The sequence below is a fragment of the Myotis brandtii genome, unplaced genomic scaffold (assembly GCF_000412655.1).
Source record: "Myotis brandtii unplaced genomic scaffold, ASM41265v1 scaffold521, whole genome shotgun sequence".
NCBI classification, from domain to species: Eukaryota; Metazoa; Chordata; class Mammalia; order Chiroptera; family Vespertilionidae; genus Myotis; species Myotis brandtii.
The window spans coordinates 2,428,514-2,437,845 of record NW_005369870.1 but is presented as its reverse complement, the minus strand read 5'-3'; the positions used below and the strand labels follow the sequence as shown (position 1 = coordinate 2,437,845).

Below are 9,332 nucleotides of genomic sequence, written 5' to 3'. Positions count from 1 at the left end.
TCCGCTCGCCGCTGGGTAAGAGGCATCCGGCGGCCGATCTCCGGCCCTGGGCCAGGGGCGGGGGTCCCGGCGGGACAGAAAGCACCCCCGAGGCTGGTTGCAGGCCCAGCTCTGCTCTCGCGGCTGGGGCTTCGCTTCTCACTTTTCTTCCCCACCCCGTACCAGCAGCTCTTGGCTGCCCCGTCGGGAACCCAGGTCCTGGACTGAGCTTCCTTCTAGGACTGCGGGGCCTGGGGGCGCGGAGGGTTGAGCTGCTCCGGGCGGGTAAAAACCGCAGGATCCCCCCTGCGTGTGTGGGAGGTGCTGGCACCCCGGCTTGTTGACTGTGTCACTCAGCACCGGCCAGGCACGGGGGGTGCATGGCCTCCGGGTCAGAGGCTGACGTCAGCCCGCCTGCCCACAGCAGGGACACATTTAGCCACCGACGCAGCGCGTGGGACAGGTGGGCGCTCCAGTCGGCTGCCCTGCGACTGGCAGAGAGCGGAGCGTGTAGGGCACGTGCGGAACTGAGTAGGCGGAAAGGAGGCAGAAAGGAATTGCGGGTTCTTTTCTCTCTGGTTTACGTTTCTCTTTTAATTCTAAAAATCCCAACCTAGCTTCTTGCTCAAAGGCACAGTGAGCAGAGCCTCTGGATTGGTGTGGGCTGCCCATTGCTATCATGTAGGGTTCTGACCCATTTTTGTGCCATGTACCCCTTTGGCAGGTGTGGGAAGACTAAGGACCCCTTCTCAGAACAATACTTTTAAAGGTATAAAGTAAAAGGCACACTATTGTAAAGGAAACCAGTTTCAAAACATTTGTCAAATATTATAATAATTTATTGTGTAGTAATATATATGCCTTTACAAATAATTCATTAAATAAGATCTATCAGTGGATCTAATAGCTACCATAATTTTGAAGTAGTAATGAGCATAAACAATATTTCAAGATATAGACAACACCTTTAATAAAAGAAAGTATCTATGATTTCTATTGGAGACAGTCATAGGTACAGCTAATAATTGCTGTGGTTTGTTGTCTAGAGGGTGTCCCCCAAAATGTGTGTATATATATACTTTGAATAATTATAAAGGCATTTCATTTTCAAAATTGAGCTACCAGATGTTAAAGTTCACATATATATGACACTATATATATTGAAGTAAGTGTTAACTTTCAGTTGGAGATTAGTGAAAAATAAAGATTCCCTGATAGGGGAAAGGGCACTGCCCAGGAGTTAGGTGACATGGGTTCTGGTCTCGACACTTCCATTGACTAGCAGTCTGACCTTGGCTTTTTAAAAATATATATTTTATTGATTTTTTTACAGAGAGGAAGGGAGAGGGATAGAGAGTTAGAAACATCGATGAGAGAGAAACATCGATCAGCTGCATCCTGCACACCTCCTACTGGGTGTGCCCGCAACCAAGGTACATGCCGTCGACTGGAATCGAACCTGGGACCTTTCAGTCCGCAGGCCGACGCTCTATCCACTGAGCCAAACCAGTTAGGGCCTGACCTTAGCTTTTTGAACTTCTTTGTGCCTTTGCCTCTTCATTGTACAGTGGAGATGATCATGCTGTACAGCACTGCACCTGTCACAGAGGGGTGAAATAAGTACCATTTATTAGAACTTGTTTATCTCCTTCACTGGACTGCAAGCATATAGCCATCACCATTACATTTCCAATCCTGGTACATGGAATGCACTTGATAGATATTTTTTGAATGAATAAGTGGATTGGAGAGGGTTGCTTGTGGCTGCATCTGCAAAAACAAAATTCATCAAGGAACAAGATGGTGGTTTGAGGAGTAACTTTAAAATTTGGGCTTTTTAAAATTTTTAACTGGCTGAACAAATATGTAAACAACACATCTGGAGCTGAAGTGCCTGAAACATCAACCAGGGCTCACGGGTCTGTGTAAGAGTTTGTGGCTGGTGTCCTGCCAGAGAAAATGAAAATGAGGAGTCCTTTCAGAACAGTGTCTCCATCTTGCTTGTGTCCAGGCTTGTTAATACCAGATGTTGTAACACAGGAAGTGTCGTATAGGGAATGGAGACAGACCCGTGATGAAGCATTTCTGGGCAGAGATGCACATTTCTTTTCACTTTTCCCTGCCCTGCCACGTAATGCATAACTCCTCAGTGACCCTGAAGACTTGGTAAATGGGAGAGGTGAGGGCAAATTGCTAGAAGCAGCCCAGACTGGGCCTGAAGCCAATTAGTTGCTTTTTAATTCCCAGCCTTAAAAGTCTGTGTAATCCAACCAAATGTGGATGGTAATAGGAAGAAGGAAAGTCGGTCCAACCAGCCATCCCTGTGATTTATATTGTAAAAGTGCTACGTTGGGGCAGGAAGATGGGGAGAGAGCTTTGTAAAGAACAGGACATTTAGAACACACTGGGGCTAACTATGCCTATAACCTTTGGAGGGCAAATACTGGACTAAATTGTGTCCCATCAAAATCCAGTACCTCCAAATGTGGCTATTTGGAGATAGGGCCTAAAACGGTAGTTAATGTTAAATGAGATTATAAGGGTGGGGCCCTAATCCAATATGGCTGGTGTCTTTATAAGAAGATGAAGAGAGCCTAGGGGACAGGCCTGGTTATAAGCCCTTGTCATTCTTGCTGCAATGCTTCACAGCTCTAGTAGAACAAGTATTCCCATTTGAGTACCTGCTTGTGAACCTCTGTTTCCCTTTTCTGCTCATTTAGAGGATCACAGAATTTTAGAAAAGGAAGGGACCTTTGAAGCCACCCAGTGCAAATGCCCCAGAACGGTTAAGGACCACCCTACCTGCTACTACCTGGGGTGTGATCCTGGGTCTCCTGACTCCTGACACACCTTCAGACAAAGCTTTACTGGGATGGGGAACTGTGCCATTTAGTTCCAGCGGTCGGCAAACTCATTAGTCAACAGAGCCAGATATCAACAGTACTTCTTCAAAATAGACTCGCCCAGGCTGGAAACCGACGTCTGCGCATGGGCCACGAAGTTTCGATCACACTGTACGCGCGCCCGCAGGCATTTTAAAGCTTTACTGGGATGGGGAACTGTGCCATTTAGTTCCAGCGGTCGGCAAACTCATTAGTCAACAGAGCCAGATATCAACAGTACTTCTTCAAAATAGACTCGCCCAGGCTGGAAACCGACGTCTGCGCATGGGCCACGAAGTTTCGATCACACTGTACGCGCGCCCGCACGTGGCATTTTGTGGAAGAGCCACACTCAAGGGGCCAAAGAGCTGCATGTGGCTCGCGAGCCGCAGTTTGCCAATCACGGTTAGACAAAGGGAAGACATGCACTTAGGGAACCTGGCACACCGGTTACCTAGCCCTCACCTCATGCTGTCCTAACCTTTAAAAGAGTTTGGCATCTCTTCAATCGTTTTCGAAACAGGTGTATAACTTGTAATGAAAGAGTCTTTTCTCATTGTGTAAAGACAGCACACATTGAATTTCAGGTGTGAATAATATGCCTGACTAATTGGCTAGTCCTGTTTACCCCAGGTGATTCTAATGTGCAGCCAAGGTTGAGAACCACTGCTTTCGAGGATTCTTGTGTGTGAGACTCTGAGTGGGAATCCCACCCAGCACTCCTGCAGCTGATGAGTCATTTCATTGTGACCATTGAACAGATTTAGGAGACGAGGCCCAAGCTTATTCCTGCTTTGTGACGGGACTTGAGTAATTCCACGTCAGGCCTCCCTCTCCAGTGTGTGGTGGTGTATGCTCTAGAGTTGCACACACACAAGCATATGCAGACCTTGAAAGGAAACCTCCAGTATACTTGACTAGAGGCCAACTACGAATGATGGATTTGAAAAGGAACTAAACTGTGTTGATTTATACCCTAGAACATGAGTGGTCAAGCTCCCACTGGCTAAAGCAAGCAGAAAAACAGGGCATATAATTCAGTCAAAACTTTTAACTTTCAGTTGAAATAATCCAATTGACTTATTTTTTTTTCTGCTTCTGGGTCCATAATATAAGAATTTTCTTTCTGTAAATATAATTTGTATTTTCTCCTTAGCAAATGTATGGCTTAGTGAAATTGTCAATGCCTCCCTATATTATAAGGCTTTCTGATTGTAAAATGAGTATAGGTTAGGGACATTTGTAGTACGTTTCTCAGCAGCAAAGGGAGCCACTGTTGCATTGCCAAGTCCTCATTAGTAACCATTAATCAGTGACTCTTTAAAGAAAATTCCTACATTTTTCCCTTAGGGAACTAAAGAAACTCAGTGTGGCCCTAAAACCCTGAATCATCAGGGAACTATGATTGTTTCTGTTCCCTGGATGATTTGCTCCTGGTCCACTACCAAAGCCTTGCTTCACAGCTTAATATTTAAACAAATACTTAATAATATTTAAACAGCTTCGGAGGTAGAGTTCCAACTTGGCCCTACAAGACTAAATGAAGGTTGCTTCTCTCTTTGTTCCTTCCCTCCCTCCCTCCCTCTCTCTTTTTCTTTCTCATCTGAGGATATGTTTGTTGATTTCAGAGAGAGTAAGGGAGAGAGAAATTTCAATGTGAGAGAGATCTTTTGCCTCCCCTATGTGCCCCAACTGGAGATCAAACCTGCAACCTAGGTAACTGCCCTGACTGGGAATCGAACCTGCAGCATTTTGGTGTACAGGACGATGCTCAACCAACTGAGCCACCCAGCCAAAACTTCATTTTCTTCCTTCCTTCCTTCCTTCCTTCCTTCCTTCCTTCCTTCCTTCCTTCCTATCCTCACCCGAGGATATTTTTTCCATTGATTTTTCAGATAGAATGAAGGGGAGGGAGGATAGGTGAGGAGGTAGAGAAAAACAACATGAGAGAGACACATCGATTGATTGCCTCCCACACACCCCGATTGGTAGACCAGGGATTGAACCTGCAACCCAGATATGTGCTCTTTTGACCGGGAATTAAACCTGCCACCCTTTGGTCCACAGGCTGATGCTCTGACCACTGAGCACGGGCCAGGACCATTTTTTTTATTTGATAACAAAATAGCAATCCAGTTCCTGAACACACAGGTGATGATAGCGCTGTCATTACTTAAGAGGAGGTGTGCAAGAGGAAGGGTGCAGCCTGTGTAACCTTTAGTACACTTTGAGTAATCCAATACTGTTGCTTACACCCTCTCTTCATTTATCAAATGGAACAAAGTCATAGTTCACATTCTTCCCTCTTTATCCCTTGTAGCTAATTTGTCACTGAAATTCCTTCAACATTTGTTGTGCATTCACACCTTCATCTCTGTTCTCATGATCTATTCTAAGCCCCTACTCATGACTGAATTTCTGAAACAGCTACTTAACAGACCTTCCTGTTGCTGTTACATAATAGACAGACTCTTCTTATTCATCACAGGCCCTGCGGTGCCTAGCACAATGCCAGGCACTTAGTAAAAACTCAAAAATGCTGAACTCAATTGAATTGCTCCAGTTCATCCTCTCAACTTTCCCAGGGTGTCTCCAAAGACATCTGTTTTGTTAAGAACTTCCAAGGACTCTCACTGCCATTAGCAGGGACCACACGCTCAAATGGGTGCCAGGACCCAGCAGGTGACATAAATGACATAGGCCATGTGGGGTGGGGTGAACAGGATCCTCGCGCCAGGTCCAGATGGGCAATGACTACTCATTCTGGCCAGGTGGCTACATGTAAGAATGTGGGCCCATTGTTGTCAGAGGTGCCCAAATCTGGATTTTTTTCTGTGCGATATCCAAATTTTTTAATGTTGGCACTAATTTAAAATTTAAGAGAACACTGTGAGCCAGACAGAACACAGCTCTGGTCTGCATTGGGCCTGCAGGTGGCTACTTTGTGGCCCTTAGATGGGATTACGATTGTCTAAGATGAAGCCCTGAAACCAGATTTCTTCCTATCCCCAGTGGACATCTGCCTTCCTCCTTGACCACAGTTATGTGATCCTCAGTCTAGGTGATTCCACTTCCCAAACCTCAAACCTAACTGTCCCAAACTAACCCAGACGGGTCCTTGCCTTCACTCTCCTGTTTCTGCCCACATGATTTCTCTCTCTTCAGTTGCCTGGATGTCAACTTTGACTTTTTTCCTCTTCCCACATCTGATCCAATCATTCTTTTTTCCCACCTCTGTCTTATCTGAATCTTTATTTGTATTTCTAATGCCAGCACCTAATCAGGCCCTTATCTCTCATACCTGTGTCCCTGTACCAGCCTCCTAACTGACTCCCAGAACTAATTTTGTCTTTCCTCCAATATAATTGGCTCCCTCACAGTAGATTCATCTTCTCAGAGCTGCCCCTCTGTTCTGTCACTTTTCGAAACTTTGATTTTTCAATATAAAGCTTCAGTTCCAGAACATGACCCTTTCTAATGGGGCTGTGGTATTTCTTTCTTGTCTACTCCTCACATCGGTCAAATCTGGTTGGACTTCCATTGCCCAAACCTACTCTGGGCCTTCCCACCTCATCAGCAAGGATCTCTGGGAAACAGTTGGCACTCTCAGACATGGTATTAAGAAAGGTTTAACAAAATAACTATTTACAAAAGTGTGGGCAAGGTTCAGGGGAACCGAGAGTGGTGAAGGAATTGTATTGCTTTGAGGCCTGAAGAAGCAAGTAGAGGGAGTGATTACTAGAGGTTCAGCAGGGAGGGGTCTGAGGAATAAATATCCTAATCTTACTCTTTTTCCATCTTCAAATCTACTGGTGCCTCCCACTGGTTGAACCTAACTGGAAACCAGAGGACAAGGGAAGCCAGATGATGCCCACCCTGTTTACAGGTCAGCTGTCAGGGCCCAGAGAGGGCGGAGAAGGCTGGAGAGAGGTCTGGAGGGCAGTCACCATCTCTTTGGTTCATTTACTTACGCTGTTCCCGCCTCTTGGTGTTCCTGCCCATAGCATTTCCACTGCCCCAGTGCTGCCAGTCCTTTACCGCCTACTCACATTCCGTCTGTTTCCTTCTCTTGTCAATACAGCTTAGGTGTTTAGCTCATATTGATTGCATTGCCCAGGCATTCTTGATGGCTGTTATTAATGAAGTTGATACAGCCGGGTCAGAAGGACTTTGTGTTTGTAAATACTGATTCTAGAAAGGGGCCATGGGTAACTGCTAAAACAAAGCACAACTTACCTTCTGCTAGTTAAATCTAAGATGGAATATCAGTCCAGATTTTTGGAAGCCAAACCTAACTTTGCTTCCACTAGTCCAGAGATGACACAGGTGTTGGAAAATAAAGGTATCCCATTTTTTGCAACTGTTCCTGAGGAGGTGGCCAGAGAGATCCATGCTACATTCTTGGCAGACTGCAGCAGTTTTCTGTCTAGACTACCCCAAGGAATGACAAGAAGGGCCCAGATACTCCTAAGTGTGTCAGTGGGGGTAGACGGGACCAGAGTCTAGAACAGGGGTGGGCAAACTTTTTGACTCGAGGGCCACAATGGGTTCTTAAACTGGACCGGAGGGCCGGAACAAAAGCATGGATGGAGTGTTTGTGTGAACTAATATAAATTCAAAGTAAACATCATTACATAAAAGGGTACGGTCTTTTTTTTTTTTTTTTTTTTATTTTTATTCATTTCAAACGGGCCGGATCCGGCCCCCGGGCCGTAGTTTGCCCACAGCTGGTCTAGAATTATCTGAGACCTCACAGGTTAAGGGCTCAGTCCCACAAGACTGCCCCCATTATAGATGCCAGCTGCAAATGGGGTCCCAGGCAACCCACACTTCTGCCTGGAGGTTTCCAGGATCTCCCCTCAGGTTGGCTAAGTTGCTAGAATGACACATGGAACTCAGGGAAACACTTTACTAATGAACCAGTTTATTATAAAGAATGCAACTCTGGAATGGCCAAATGGAAGACATGCATAGAGCAAGGTTTTGGGCATGGAATGGGTCGGTATAGATAGCTCCAGAGGTGTTTGATGCCACCCACCCTGTCTGCACATCATTGTGCTCACCAACATGGAAACTTCCAGAATCTGGTTGGCAAGGAGTTTTCATAGAATTAAATCTCCAGCCTATCTCTCCTCACAGAAGCTGGGAGGGGGCTGAAAGTTCCAACTTTCTAATCACAAGTTTGGCCTTCCTGGTGATCAGCCCACATCTTGAAGCTATCTAGGGATCTCACGTTGAGTCACCTCATTAGCATAAACTCAATTATGGTCAAAAGGGGCTCCTTATTATTCTTTTTGGTTATTGACTAACAACTCTTTTCACTCAGAAAATTCCAAGGGTTTTAGGAGGTTTGTGCCAGGACTGGGGACAAACACCAAAAAAAGTACATATATATTTTTATTACACCACATTTCCAATGTGGGATATTAAATAATTATGATTATTGCCCTGGGTTGTGTGTAGTCTTTGATATAGTATCGTGCCCCACCTTATCCACAAACAGATATTGATTATGGTTCTGGTTTTTCTGATCTGGAAATTTATTATATTGTTAGGATGAGAGTGTTATTGAGATTTTTCAGGAGTTTTGAAACCTGGAACATTTCCTCTAACTTTTAAAAAAAATTATATATATTTTACAAGGAAATTTGACTGCAAAGGCCAGGCATTTTGCTTGACAGCTGTTATTAATGAAGTTAATACAGCCGGGTCAGAAGGACTTTGTGTTTGTAAATACTGATTCCAGAAAGGGGCCATGGGTAACTGCTAAAACAAAGCAGAACTTGCCTTCTTGGTTGAATGAGGGAAATAATCTGCATAAATGCTTCCTCTTTCAAGAGATGAACCATGGGATGTTAGGCTACAGGGAATAAATAACCTCAGATGGAGTGGCTGGAAACTAGAAACTTAGCTTGGCCTCCTTCTAGATCTATATATATATGTAAATATAAAAAAAAATATGTATATGTATATTTTTAACTCTTTCCATGGGGTCAGGACCATGAAAAAATGGTTTTCCTTTTCTGGGAAGTGAGGAGTTTTGCTATGATTCTGTCATTCTATAGACAGTTTAGAAAGGCAAGATGTGATGACTTTCTATTCACCATAAAATATCCTTTCCCTACCAAACAGTAACATCCTAATTGGTGATTTCCTCCACTCTTCAATCATAAAAAATCAAAATCAAATTGAGTGATTTTTAAAATTTAAAGCAGTACAGCTCATTAAAGAAAACTTGAGAAAAGTAGTGTCTCTTTTCTGGGAAGTATGGAAATATATATATTCTAATATATAAAAAGCCAGGGCTGTCACGATCAAAACAACTGGACAGACGACTGAACAGCAAGCTGTGTGGGGTGACCAGGCCGGCAGGAGGGTTAGTGAGGAACAACCAAACGACTGAACAGCAGGCTGCATGGGGCAACCAGGTTGGCGGGGGAGGGGGGGTGGAGGCAGTGAGGGGCGACCAGG

General features: G+C 44.7%; 1 protein-coding gene across 2 annotated transcripts in view; it reads left to right on the top strand.

Annotated features, from left to right (window-relative positions):
- The window catches only part of SQRDL (sulfide quinone reductase-like (yeast)), a 60,482-nt gene that overhangs the window by 16,346 nt on the left and 34,804 nt on the right, over positions 1-9,332 (top strand). Inside the window, exon 1 of one of the 2 annotated variants that reach the window (XM_014548760.1) lies at positions 7-15. The exons of the other annotated variant lie outside the window; for it this stretch is intronic. The gene's annotated coding sequence lies outside the window, so the exon portion shown is untranslated. Of the gene's footprint in view, positions 1-6; positions 16-9,332 lie in introns of those variants that run through there. 2 annotated transcript variants of the gene reach the window in all.